The sequence below is a fragment of the Macaca mulatta genome, chromosome 2 (genome assembly GCF_049350105.2).
Source record: "Macaca mulatta isolate MMU2019108-1 chromosome 2, T2T-MMU8v2.0, whole genome shotgun sequence".
NCBI classification, from domain to species: domain Eukaryota; kingdom Metazoa; phylum Chordata; class Mammalia; order Primates; family Cercopithecidae; genus Macaca; species Macaca mulatta.
In genome coordinates, this window is record NC_133407.1 from 180,014,224 (window position 1) to 180,027,484 (window position 13,261).

At 39.0% G+C, this 13,261-nt stretch overlaps 1 pseudogene; it reads left to right on the forward strand.

The window, feature by feature from the left end:
• The first annotated feature begins 1,948 nt into the window (after positions 1–1,948).
• Positions 1,949–13,261, forward strand: part of LOC100428144 (afadin- and alpha-actinin-binding protein-like) — a 54,434-nt pseudogene continuing 43,121 nt past the window's right edge.

A 13,261-nucleotide genomic window follows, 5' to 3' on the forward strand; every position in this document is an offset into this window, starting at 1 on the left:
ATTTGTTTGCTTTAACAGTGAGTCTCATACTTTTGTGTTTCTCACTTCAGTCAGAAGGGCTATTATTTTTCCCCCATTTGGTAGTTTGTCTGTTTACTCTATTGATAGCTTTTTTTTTTTTTCTGTGAAGGAGCATTTTAGTTTAGTTAAATCTCACTTATTAATTTTTGGTTTTGTTGCAATTAATTTTGGCACTTATTCCAAAATACTTTGCCAAAGTCAATGACAAGAAGAGTATTTTCCTACGTTTTCTTTTAGAATTCGGATAGTTTGAGGTCTTACATTTAAAATTTTAAGTCTTAAATCTTTAATCTATATTGAGGTAATTTATGTACATGGTGAGAGGTACAGGTCCAACTTCAGTTTTCTGCATATGGCTCATCAATTATTCCAGTACAATTTATCAATAGGGTTTTCTTTTCCCATTACTTCTTTTTGCTGGCCTTGTCAAGGATCAGATCATTGTAGGTGTGTCGCTTTATTTCTGAATTTTCTATTTTGTTCCATTAGTGTATGTGTCTGTTTTTGTACCAGTAACATGCTGTTTTGATTACCATCATCTTTTATTCAACATAGGACTAGAAGTCCTGGACAGATCAAAAGAAAGAGATAAAAAGCATCCAAATAGGAAAAGAAGAAGTCAAATTATCTCTCTGTACTGACAATATGATTTAATACTTAGAAAACATTATACTCCACCAAAAGGCTACTAGAACTGAAATTATTTGGGTAAGGTTTCAGGATACAAAATTGATTATCCAAACATTGGTAACATTTCTATACACCAATAATGTCTAGGCTGAGAGTCAAATCAAGAAGGCAATTCCATTTACAAGAGCAACAAAGAAAATGAAAACCTAGAAATACAGCTAACCCAGGAAGTGAAAGATCTCTACAAGGAGAACTGCAGAACACTGCAGAAAGAAATCAGAGCCAACACAAACCAATGGAAATATAGTCCATGCTCACGGATTGGGAGAAGCAACATAATTAAAATAGCAGTACTGCCCAAAGCAATCACAGATTCAGTGCTATTCCTAACAAACTCCCAAAATCAGAGAATTAGAAAAACAACTGTTGTAGAATTTGTGTGAAATAAAAAAAAAAAAAGAGCCTGAATTTGCAAAGCAATTCTGAGCAAAAAGCACAAAGCATTTTCTAATATTTGAATTAACCTCTGTAGAGGAAGACATTTTTTTCTCAAGATGTGCCTATGTCGATGGTTGGGAAGTGTACCTCAGCTTTGATTCTGGATTCTTGCAGTACAGTAGTCTTCATATGATTTCACTGACTGTGTACTGCATCAGAGATGTCTGTAATTTCCTCGGTGGCTTGGCTGCAGTTTTTAGTACAGGCCATGGTGAGGCTTTGCTGAGGAGAGAATGTCAGGTGGGCAGTGCTCAAGCCTTGGTGATTACAGTAGTGGCCCGAGCATGCCTGTCATTTCATGCCTGGGCAGCATGTGTAGACATTAGATTTAGCAGGTGCAGGTGGTCCAATTTTTGGACTTCCAGGCAGTTTGCTCAGGTGTTGGCAGTGGCAGCAGTGGGCCAGATGGACAAGTGGGTCCTCAGGTCCCTGGACATGGTGTGCGGCATGAGTGATGGTAGTAGTCATAGTAGGACAACCCTTCAGCTCACAGCTGGCACTCAGTATTTTTAGTAGTGGTCATAATGAGCTGGGCAGACCAGTCCCCAGGCACTCAGCTGGCATGTGTTGGTGGGTGTCAGTGGTGTTTGTGGCAGGCTAGGTGGACATGTCTTCAGGTTTCTAGGGGGAGTTCATACATATATGCCTGAGGTGGAGGAATGGTCAGGGTAATTTCCATGTCCATAGGCAGTATGCTTGCACATTGTAAGAGGTAGTTCCAGGCCAGGCGGGCTGGACTTGAGGCCCTGAGTGGTGTCCGGAGTCACAGGCTGTAGTAGGTAGGGCCAGATGATCTGCAATGGTGGCTGTGGAGAGCCTGATCTCAGGGCACATGCTAGAGCTCAGAGGTCATTTTGATGGTGGAGAGAGGGTTGCTGTTCACAACCCCAGAGAGGCAGCTTTTAAACTCAGGGTACTGCTCATTTTGGTTGCTGGTAGCAGTAGCAACTGCATTGGTGTGTGACATGGGGAGGGATCCTGGCATCTGGATGTTAGCACAAGCCCAGAAGTTGTGCTTCTGGTGTAAGCCAGGTTGCAGTCCACAGCCCCAGACAGGCAACTCTTAGACTTTAGGTAATACTTGCTTCGTTTTCTGGTGTCAGCGGCAGTTGTAGCAGTGCGTGATCAGGAACGGGATCTGGTCCCTGTCCAGGAGGTAAAGCTCGGAGCTCTGCTACTAGTGAGGGCAAAAGAGGGAGATGAGACTACTCCGCCCATAGACTAAGGCAGGCACCTCTCACGTTCTGGATAGTACATGTTTTGGTGCCGTTTGTCCTGGGCAGCCTTGTCAGTGTGTTGCATTGCCCCTTCTCTGGGGAGCAGGACTCTATTTGGTCTAGAGTGCTGAGGACCTCAGCACTGTGCCAGCTATGTGCCAGTGCAGCTCTCCAGGTGGATGCTCAGGATGTCACCGGGGGTTTTGGGGATGGAGAGGTGCAGGGACTATTGAGTCCCAAAGAAGAATCCTGTCTGGTAGAGGCTGAGTTGTCAAAATTACAGTGTGATGCTGCTGCTTATGTCTTGAGGGTGGGAATATATGACCCAGTGCAGACTCCCTCTATAGAGCAATGTCCACATGGGGTCCCCAGGCTGCCCCCCATGACAGCCCAGGGCTTGTGTGTGTACAGGAACTCTCCCATGGCTAGGATCACAGTAGTCTGCGGTGAAAACGTGGACCACTGAGGGTTTCACTTAGCCCTTCTCCACAATATTGAGCCTCTCTCCCAGCTCCCAGCCAATCCCAGAAGAGCTGGGTGTCACAGTTCCCTTTCCTGCCATGCTTCAATTGTTTTTCATGACTTCTCTGTTGAATTTCATTGTTCTGCCTCAGATGCTCTATGCCAGATGTGATTATCTATTTGCAATTTTGGCTTTTTTTTCCCCCTCTGGAGACAGCAAGTGTCCAATACTTCTAGTCAGCTACCTGGCTTGAGAAATATGTAATATCTTCTTAAATACCATTTTTTTCTCTTGGATGTTTATATTTGGTTGCCAAAGTTCCTTTTTTGGTAGATATTTAACACCCTGAAGGAATCTTTATGACATATTTTAGTAATATTTTAAATTCAATAACACATCATATTTTGCCAGAATAAATACAATGTAAACTCTCAAAATTCAGATTTAATTTCTAAGTTCAAACTTCTTCCAAAAATAAAATGGAATATTATATATACCACAACTATAATTCAGTGTGCTTAATATACCTCTTGTCTCTTACCTATTGTTGTTTGTGCCTAGACATTTTTCACTTTTTAAGCTTTGAGGGTATAGTTACAAGCCTCTGCGAGGATGCTTCTTCTCCATATCACATTATACATTTGTATTTCTTTATTTTGGCTGGGAATGTTACAACACTGTTAATCCTTTTCTTTTCTTTTACTCTATCACTTTAAGAATTTGGTATAAACCTCTACAAAAAAGTGTTACGTATTTCAAAATTGGGGAAAAGTTCATATTTTCCTCTACTTACACATTTTGGAACATCCTTTAGCTGTGTACACTGATGTAATCCCAAATCTGGGATAAGGTTTGAATCCCAGGTTTGAAGGATAAGGCAGCTGCATAGCTCTCACAATAATTGCTAAGAGAATACAGATGTCATGTCAGAAACATGGGATCTGTGTGCATAGAAACTTCTCCTTCTAAAAAAGTCAACATCTGCTCATTATAAACTATGTTTGAATGGATAACAGAAAGATTTAAAAGTGTTCTGATCTTCCACATGAAGATTTCTAATAACTAGATTTTAAAAATATGTCCATTAGTTAATTTTGCTTATTAATAAATATTTTCATAGTCATATTGAAATGGATTGAATAATGTATAATCAACTTTTTAAAAAAATAGAAATTAAACTCACTTAAAAATATTTAAAACTACTAAGATGTTTTAGGCAAGTGTTCAGACTAGGTAATGACTTACTTTTCTTCTTTATTTACTATGGAAAATGGGCCATGAATCTGTGTTTATTCACTTATGAAGTGATACCATGATAATCTAAAATGCTTAATTTGCCTGAAAACTGACACAATTCACTCTTTTCTCATCATCTTGTTTGATGTGATGATAGCTTTGTCCTTTCTTCAACTACAGAAATCATCCATATCTCAGATCTTACATGCAAAATTCTCTTTTCTTAGAAATCAAGGAAATTCTAAGTTCTAAAGTCACTCTACTGCACCTAACTCAATAGTCAAATATTTAAGCTTGTCATGATAAAGGTTGACACATATTTCTAATATAATTTTAATTTTTTGTATGTCTTCTTTTGATTTATCTATAGCTAAAGTTTCTACTAAACTCATACACATATACTGGTATGATTACAGGAATCACACAAATACATATAATTATATTGGAGTATTAGACAGCCTCAGAACTTTGGATAGCACTGTCATGTTGGGGTGTGATGGTTAATACCGAGTTTCAAGTTGATTGGATTGAAGGATGGATATTGATCCTGGGTGTCTCTGTGAGGGTGTTGCCAAAGGAGATTAACATTTGAGTCAGTAGGCTGGGAATGCCAAACCCGCCCTTCATCTGGTGGGCACAATTGAGTGAGCTCCCTGAGAATATAAAGCAGCAGAAAAACATGAAAAGGCGAGACTAGCTGAGCCTCCCAGCCTACATCTTTCTCCAGTGCTGGATGCTTCCTGCCCTCAAACATCAGACTCCAAGTTCTTCAGTTTTGAGACTCAGACTGGCTCTCCTTGCTTCTCAAGCTTGCAGACAGCCTATTGTGGGATCTTGTGATCACGTAAGTTAATACATAATCAACTCCTTTATGTATCTATCCTATTAGTTCTCTCCCTCTAGAGAACCCTGACTAATACAGAGTTTAGTACCAGGAGTGGTTCTAGAGGAACACAGTATTAAGTATGGAGTTTTCTCATTGGTTTTGGTGTTTCTGAAGTTGGCTGTTTAATATGATTAGACTAAAAAATGCTAAGGATTCTACTTCTAATAGTATGGAAAACACTGATAGTCCTTGGCATGAACTGTTTAGAAAGTTATGCAAAATAAATGATTTGACACTCCTGATTCATCACTTATCAGAGGCAAGGAGGTTAGTAACTCTATACATAATATACTTGACCATATGTGAAGAACCAAGGAACATATTGAAGCTGGTTGGTTGCTCCTAAGTTCAGTGGACAAAGTGATGAAAGAAAATGATGAACTCAAGGATTCTGTCTCGCAGCATCAGCAGAAGATAGTGAGCCTCAAATCTGCCAAGATTGCCCTGAGTGATTCTTATCTCCTGAAGAGAAAGAGCTGAAATTGTGGAAAAACAGACACAAGCTCTTATCATGTGAGTGACTGACCTGCAACAAAAGGTGCACGCACAGCCTCACCAGGTGTCTACTGTTAAATTGAGGGCATTGATTGGAAAAGAGTGAGACCCTGCAACTTGGAATGGGGATGCGTGAGAGAACTCTTATGAAGCTGGGGACACAGAGTTTGTAAACTCTGATGAAATTCTTTGTTAGAAGGAACAGCCTCCCTATCCCCAGTAGTGGCAATATCCCCTCCCTGATCCATGCTGCCATCAGCCTTTCCACCTTTGTCTGAGGTGATAAATAAACCTGTGCTGCTTGAGGCAACAGTGATGGCCTGCCCTGAGGCAGTTGGCAGGCAAAATAATGTTGATTTTCCTCAGGAGCCACCTCCAAGACATCTGTTTGCTTCTAAACCTATAACTAGACTAAAGCCCTGGTGGGGCCCTAGAGGTGAGGTTGAGAGTATCACCCATGAGGAGATGCACTACACTCAAAAAGAACTGCTTGAGTTTTCTAATTTATATAAACAGAAATCTGGATAACAGGCAAGGGGATGGATATTAAGGATATGAAATAATGCTGGAAGTAACATAGAGTTGGATCAAGCTGGATTTATTGATTCAGACCCACTAAGTAGTGACTCTGCTTTTAATGCAGCTCAGGGAATTAAGAAAGTTTCTAATAGATTATTTGCTTGGTTAGCTGAAATATGGATTAGAAGATGGCCCACTGTAAGTGAGCTGGACATCCCTCATCTCCCTTGGTCTAATATAAAGGAAGGGATCCAAAGGCTTAGGGACATTGGGATGGTGGAGTGAGTTCGTCACTTTAGACCTACTCATGCCAGTTGGGAGGATCCAGAATATACACTCTTGACCAATGCCTTGTGAAATAGATTTGTGAGGGCAGCACCTGCATCTTTGGAGAGCCCTGTATGTCTTCATCTTTGAAGAGTCCTGTTGTTCGTCTCTGTATGTCAGATCTAACAGTGGGAATCACAGTCACTCAACTACAAAATGTAAATACAGTGGGGGATCCCAAGATGGCAGGTGCCAAGTGGCGGCTCCCAATCGTCAAAGGCAAGGTGGGCACAGCTACCAAAATGGACAGCAGAGACAAAGCAGCAATCAGAATAATCTGAATCATGTAGAGCTCTGGCTTTGGCTAATAATAATGGTGTTGCTAGAAGTGAAATTTATAGGAAGCCTATTGCATTCCTGCTTAATTTATCTGAGAAGAAAACTTTTAGGTCAAATGGATAAAAGGCTAATTTGAGTTACAAAAATAGAGAATCACGATTCCTCTATCAATTTCCAGACTTCAACCAGTTTACAGACCCAGAATTCCTTGAATAAAGGGGAGACTGGGTTCCCTTAAGGAAGGACCACACTACATTACCAACAATGTATTCAGTGAATCTTTCTCCCATCCTTCCCCAAGGAGACCTCTGGCCTTTTACCAGGGTAACTGTGCATTGGGGAAAGGGAAATGGTCAGAGATTTTAGGGACTACTGAACCCTGACTCTAAGCTGATGTTGATTCCAAGGGACCCAAAACATCATTATGGTCCTCCAGTTGAAGTAGGAGCTTATGAAGGTCAGGTAATTAATGGTGTTTTAGGTCAGGTCTGACTTTCAGTGCGTCCAGTGTGTCCCCAGACTCATCCTGAGGTCATTTCTGCAGTGCCAGAATGCATAACTGGCACAAACATACATAGCAGCTGGCAGAACTCCCACATTGGCTCCCTGCCCGATAGGGTGAAAGTTATTGTGGTGGGAAAGACCAATGGCAACTATTAGAGCCTCCTCTAGCTAGAAAAATAGTAAATCAAAAACAATATTGCATCCCTGGAGGAATTGTGGAGATTAATGCCACCATCAAGGACTTGAAAGACATTGGGGTGTGATTCCCACCACATCCCCATTTAACTCTCCCATTTGGCCTGTGCAGAAGACAGATGGATCTTGGAGAATGATAGTGGATTACTGTAGGCTTAACCAATGTTGACTCCAATTGCAGCTGCTGTACCAGATATGGTTTCATTGCTTAAGCAAATTAACACATCTCTTCATACCTGGTGTGCAGCCAGTGACTTGGCAAATGCTTTTTTTCCATTCTTGTCCATAAGGCCCACCAGAAGCAATTTGCCTTCAGCTGGCAAGACCAGCACTATACGTTTACAGTCCTACCTCAGGGGTATATCAACTCTCTGACTTTGTGTCATAATCTTATTCAGAGAGGTCCTGATCACTTTTTGCTTCCACAAGATATCACACTGGTCCATTATACTGATGCCATTATGCTGATTGGATCCAGTGAGCAAGAAATAGTAAACACCCTGAACTTATTGGTGAGACATTTGCATGCCAGAAGATGGGAAATAAAATAAACTAAAATTTAGGGAACTTCTACCTCAGTAAAACTTCCAGGGGTCCAGTGGTGTGTGGCCTGCCAAGATATTCCTTCTAAGGTGAAGGATAAGTTGCTGCATTTGGCAACCTCTACAACCAAGAAAGAGGCACAATGCCTAGTGGACCTATTTGGATTTTTGAGGCAACACATTCCTCATTTGGGTATGTTACTCTAGCCCATTTATCAAGTGACTCAAAAGGCTGTCAGTTTTGAGTGGGGTCCAGAACAAGAGAAGGCTCTGCCAAAGGTCCAGGCTGCTGTGGAAGCTGCTTTGCCAATTGGGCCATATGACCTAGCAGATCCAATTGTGCCTGAGGTGTCAGTGGCAGATAAGGATGCTGTTTGGAGCCTTTGGTAGGCCCCTATAGGTGAATCACAGTGGAGGCCTCTAGGATTTTGGAGCAAGGTTCTGCCATCTTCTGCAGATAACTACTCTTCTTTTAAGAGACTGCTCTTGGTCTGTTACTGGACTTTGGTAAAAAGTGAATGTTTTCCTATGGGTGATCAAGACACCATGCAACCTGAACTGTCTATCATGAACTGGGTGCTTTCTGACCCATTTAGAATTAATATTTTAAAATTTACAGCAAATGGTGTGTCTAATTGTAAAAATGCTAGAAATATTTCTCTAACATCTGTAGTAGTTGGATATTTAACACATCATTAGTTTTGAAACTATTTGTAGATCTTTATGCTTGCTCTTATTATTGTAATTATTTTTACCACTAGTAACACAATTTTTTAAAATATCAAAGATATTCCAAACTTCTTTCTTTAAAAAGACACCTAATGTGAAAATTTAAAAGATAAATTAAACTATATCTGACCACTAACCAGAGCATTCCTTGGAGCACTGGAATGCACCAACTTGCATTGGTAGCCAATTAAGCAGTGTCATAGCTATACCCTATTGTTTTGAATCATAATATTTTTATTAAGGTTAATTATAAATGTTTCTGATTAAAAACCTAGAAGAGACCACAGAGATAATTTGAATAATCTCCTTACATACTGAAGATCTGTGGACCACATGGATATAAGGTTTGCCCTTATTCACATAGCCAGTAAGACAGCACTTAGACGCAGCTCCTATTTAAAATACAATTTAAAACAAGTCATTATATGCATTTTACAACTGTGTATTTATATGACAAAATTATTAATTTTTTTTTTTTTTTTTTTTTTTTTGGAGACGGAGTCTCGCTCTGTCGCCCAGGCTGGAGTGCAGTGGCCGGATCTCGGCTCACTGCAAGCTCCGCCTCCCGGGTTCACGCCATTCTCCTGCCTTAGCCTCCCGAGTAGCTGGGACTACAGGCGCCCGCCACCTCGCCCGGCTAGTTTTTTGTATTTTTTAGTAGAGACGGGGTTTCACCGTGTTAGCCAGGATGCTCTCGATCTCCTGACCTCGTGATCCGCCCGTCTCGGCCTCCCAAAGTGCTGGGATTACAGGCTTGAGCCACCGCGCCCAGCCGACAAAATTATTTATAATTGAAATTTTAATTAATTAATAAGAGACCTGCTTAATTATAGGCATATGCTTATATGAATACCCAGCGTGTTTAAGCATTAGTAATAACATAGGTACTCTGGTTCCCTTCTCTTCATTCTTAGGACAAATATTTATCTCACACAGAAATAATAATTATTTAAAAAGTTTTTTCTTTGATTTAAAAATGTTATTTCCTCTTTCATACATTTTCTTTACATTGTTTTGGACTTACATGTCTAATTATGATATTCAGGAAAGGGAATTTCCATCTATTTTTTAAGAATATGAGCTCCAGAAAAAGGCAGTACACATTGTACAAGGCCAGGTTTACACCTTATGTACATAAGGGAAGAAATGAACAGTAAGATATTCATGGGTAATCAGACTTCCACAAAATGCTTTTTAAAATATTGATTTGATTGATTATAACTGCATTTGAATACAGTAAGCAACTATTAGTGAAATCTTTTATAATGAGGAAATGCAAGCATTTTGCATCTCATCTGATAGCATATGTACCAAATGCATCTAAGGAGACGCTAATTCCAACGATATCATATTTCTAATATACTTTCATATGGCATAATTAAAGAATCCCGTCCTCCTTTCAATGGTGAAGTAAATTCTATGGTTTATCTTGTTTCTGTCAATGTGTTTCACTACTCATTTGGAGGCTAAAAATATATGACAAAGCAAATAAAAACAAAAGTACTGACACTGCAGTGTTGTTCCTTGAATCATTTTTATCTTCATATTTCAACTTTTACAACATTAAGTATGAAAAAGTAAAGATCCTTCATATTAAAGAAAACCAACTGTGTACTCTAAAAACACGCACACACACAGAGAAAGACACACACACACACACACACATATATCTCTTGCTAGAAAAAATAAGAACATTTATGTCACCTAAAAGTAATTGGTCATGTCTTACAAATCATTCGCCTGAAGACTAAGTAATCAACAAACTGAAATCACATTGAAATAAATGGCAATTGTTTATTAAAAGATACCAAAATAATTATGAGAACTATAGTTTCAATTAGAAAGTGTATAAAACATAACTCATATTGCAGTCAGAATCAGCATGTAGGATGCCTCTGGACTCCCTGCAGAAATTAACTGTGTCACCAATTGGACTCCTCCAATCTCTACCTGAACTCTTCCAGTTAAAAATATTCCCTCTAGTCACAATGTTTCAGATTTCCTTGTTGAAAGATGTCATTGTAAGCTAAAGCTCACCTCTCATGTCTTCCTCACACTGCTCTTAGTTCTGTCCTAACAGCTGTAACAGCTCAATCCATTTTCAGTTTGTAGCCCATTAATATTTGAAAACACTTATACTGTCTTTTCTCAGACACTATAAAATAAATATCTTATTTATTTATTTATTTATTTATTTAGAGTCTTGCTCTGTAGCCCATGCTGGAGCGCAGTGGTCAGATCTCAGCTCACAGCAACCTGTGCCTCCTGTGTTCAGGTGATTCTCCTGCCTCGGCCTCCAGAATAGCTGGGACTACAGGTGCATGACACTATGCCTGGCTACTTTTTTGTGTATTTTTAGTAGAGATGGGGTTTCACCATATTGGCCAGCTTGGTCTTGAACACCTGACCTCAAGTGATCTGCCCGTCTTGGCCTCCCAAAGTGCTGAGATTATACGAATGAACCACCATGCCCAGCCTAAAGTAAATATCTTTAGAGGTCATGGTTTTTTGTCTGTCCATCATCCATCTTTACCTTTCTGCTTCATGATAGAACTTACATTTTGTTCAATTACTTACTTTTATTTTTTCAGGTTTGATGCTTATCAAGAAAAGATACCACCCTAAGGTTCTGAGATTTGTCATGACCAAACTAATCATAGTAATTCCAATCACTTTGACAATAATAGATTCAGAAATCTACGCTTAAGTCAGTTAGCATTTGTCATTCACCTGGCCAAAATTATTGATTTGTGGGTGAACACCTGACCTATGTCCAATCAGAGGCAAGTAAGAAAGCATCAAGTCTCACTTGCCAATGCAGTAAGTTTTGAACAACAAGAGACCCAGTTTGGGGAATTAATGACCCCAAGGATAAAAAGTTAAGACCATGACATTGCGGAAGCACTGACAAATCGAAAGATTGAAATCTGATGTACCTCTGAACTTCAAATTATATAGGTTTACAGATTAAGATCATTTGATGGTTTCTTCCCCCTATTGCTTCTTAAAAATGTATGCATGTGTGTGTGCATATATTCCTCCTGGGGAAAAAGTTCCCAAGTCATGTAATCAATAAACATGATAATGTAAAAAACAATTTCTTTTGTTTCTATTTGTGTTATTTTCCCCACATAAACATTTCTATACAGTGAGACGCATTATGGTATAAAATGAGCAGGCAACAGTGTCACTGTGGAATGTCATTCTCACTGATTTATCCCACAACTTTCATTCCTTTGGGTTCAGATCCTGGGACACCTTGTTAAAATGTTAAAATCTTATCATAAAGGAATAGATCTATTGCTCGGCAATCCTTATCCTTAAATCATTTTATCGATAAAATCAGCTAGTCAGCCACTTAGCTTAAGTGAAAGCCCACAGAGGAAATCAACATTATCTATGTTATAATATTTCTGAGTCTATCTCTTCTACTAAGTATGAAGGCTTAGAGGCTGTTGTGAATTTAGAACTAAAAATATAAGTGACTTGGATAAATATGCATTATTATTCGCTTCCTTTAAGAGACACGGATTCCTTCGATTAAAAAGCCAGAAAGACGTTAGTTAATGTCGTAACTACCAACAACGTAAGAATCTTCGCCATTCTTTTAGAAGTCTGGTAATTTGTTTTTCTGAAATTGAATATATTTGTTTACTGTCTCGGAGAGACATATATATTTCTAGAATCTTGTGAGGCTTTGATATCCTTTGCCTGGGTACCAAACTTTTTCATGCATAAGCACTTTAATGTACTTCCAATGTTTTAGTTTGATTTTGTTCTTCCAGTGGCTGAGCAAATGGCTCATTTGCTTTTTTGTTGTTGTTGTTCTTGGCAAATATCTTCCAGTTACGAGGGTTTTATTTTTTATTGCTTTTATTTGTAATCACTGTAAATGATACATTATAAATGAAACAAATGGTGTTTCTAATCAATATTTTAAGAGACATGGTATATTTATATCTACAAAGTTAATTTCATGGATTGTGTTTTTTAATTCTACTTCCTCAAATTTCCTAGAAACTTAGACTATGAAAAAAAGAAAAATTTAGAAATTATCTTAAAAACTTGTTCTTTTATTTTGCAGTTTTGAAAAGAGAGAAACAGAAGCTGTGTTATTCATTTATATTCACCATATTTGTTGATAACAGAGCTAGAACACTTAAGGCAACTAAATTTTCAGTGCTATCTTACTATTGTGCCAGTTATCTATTGCAATAATAATGCTATGTAACAAACAATTAAACAATAAACATTTATTAGCTTACTAGTCTTTAGGTTATCTGAACCATTATTTTTTATTCCAGGTTGGGCTCAACTGTTCTCATCTGTGCTTGATTATGCGTTTATGGTCAACTGATGGGTTGGCCAAGGGCTGGCATTCAGGCCTTCTTGATTGGAATCTTTCACATCTCTGGACACTGGACTTGGCTATTTTGGTTGACTGTGCCCCACATGATCTCTCCTCCTTCATCAGGTTACCCCAAGCTTGTTAACATATTAGGGGCAGCATTATAAAAGTGCGATTGAATGCACACAAGACCTCCTGAGGCTTTGGTTTGTAACTCATATACCCTCACTTCTGTTGCAAGATACAAAGCCAGCTTAAATTCAGGAATTGGGGAAATGGATTTATTTCTAAAGGAAGAAGGAGCAAATTCACATTGCAATAGTGTGCATAGAAAAAGGGTTAAGAATCTGATCACGTTCACAATCTTTCTAC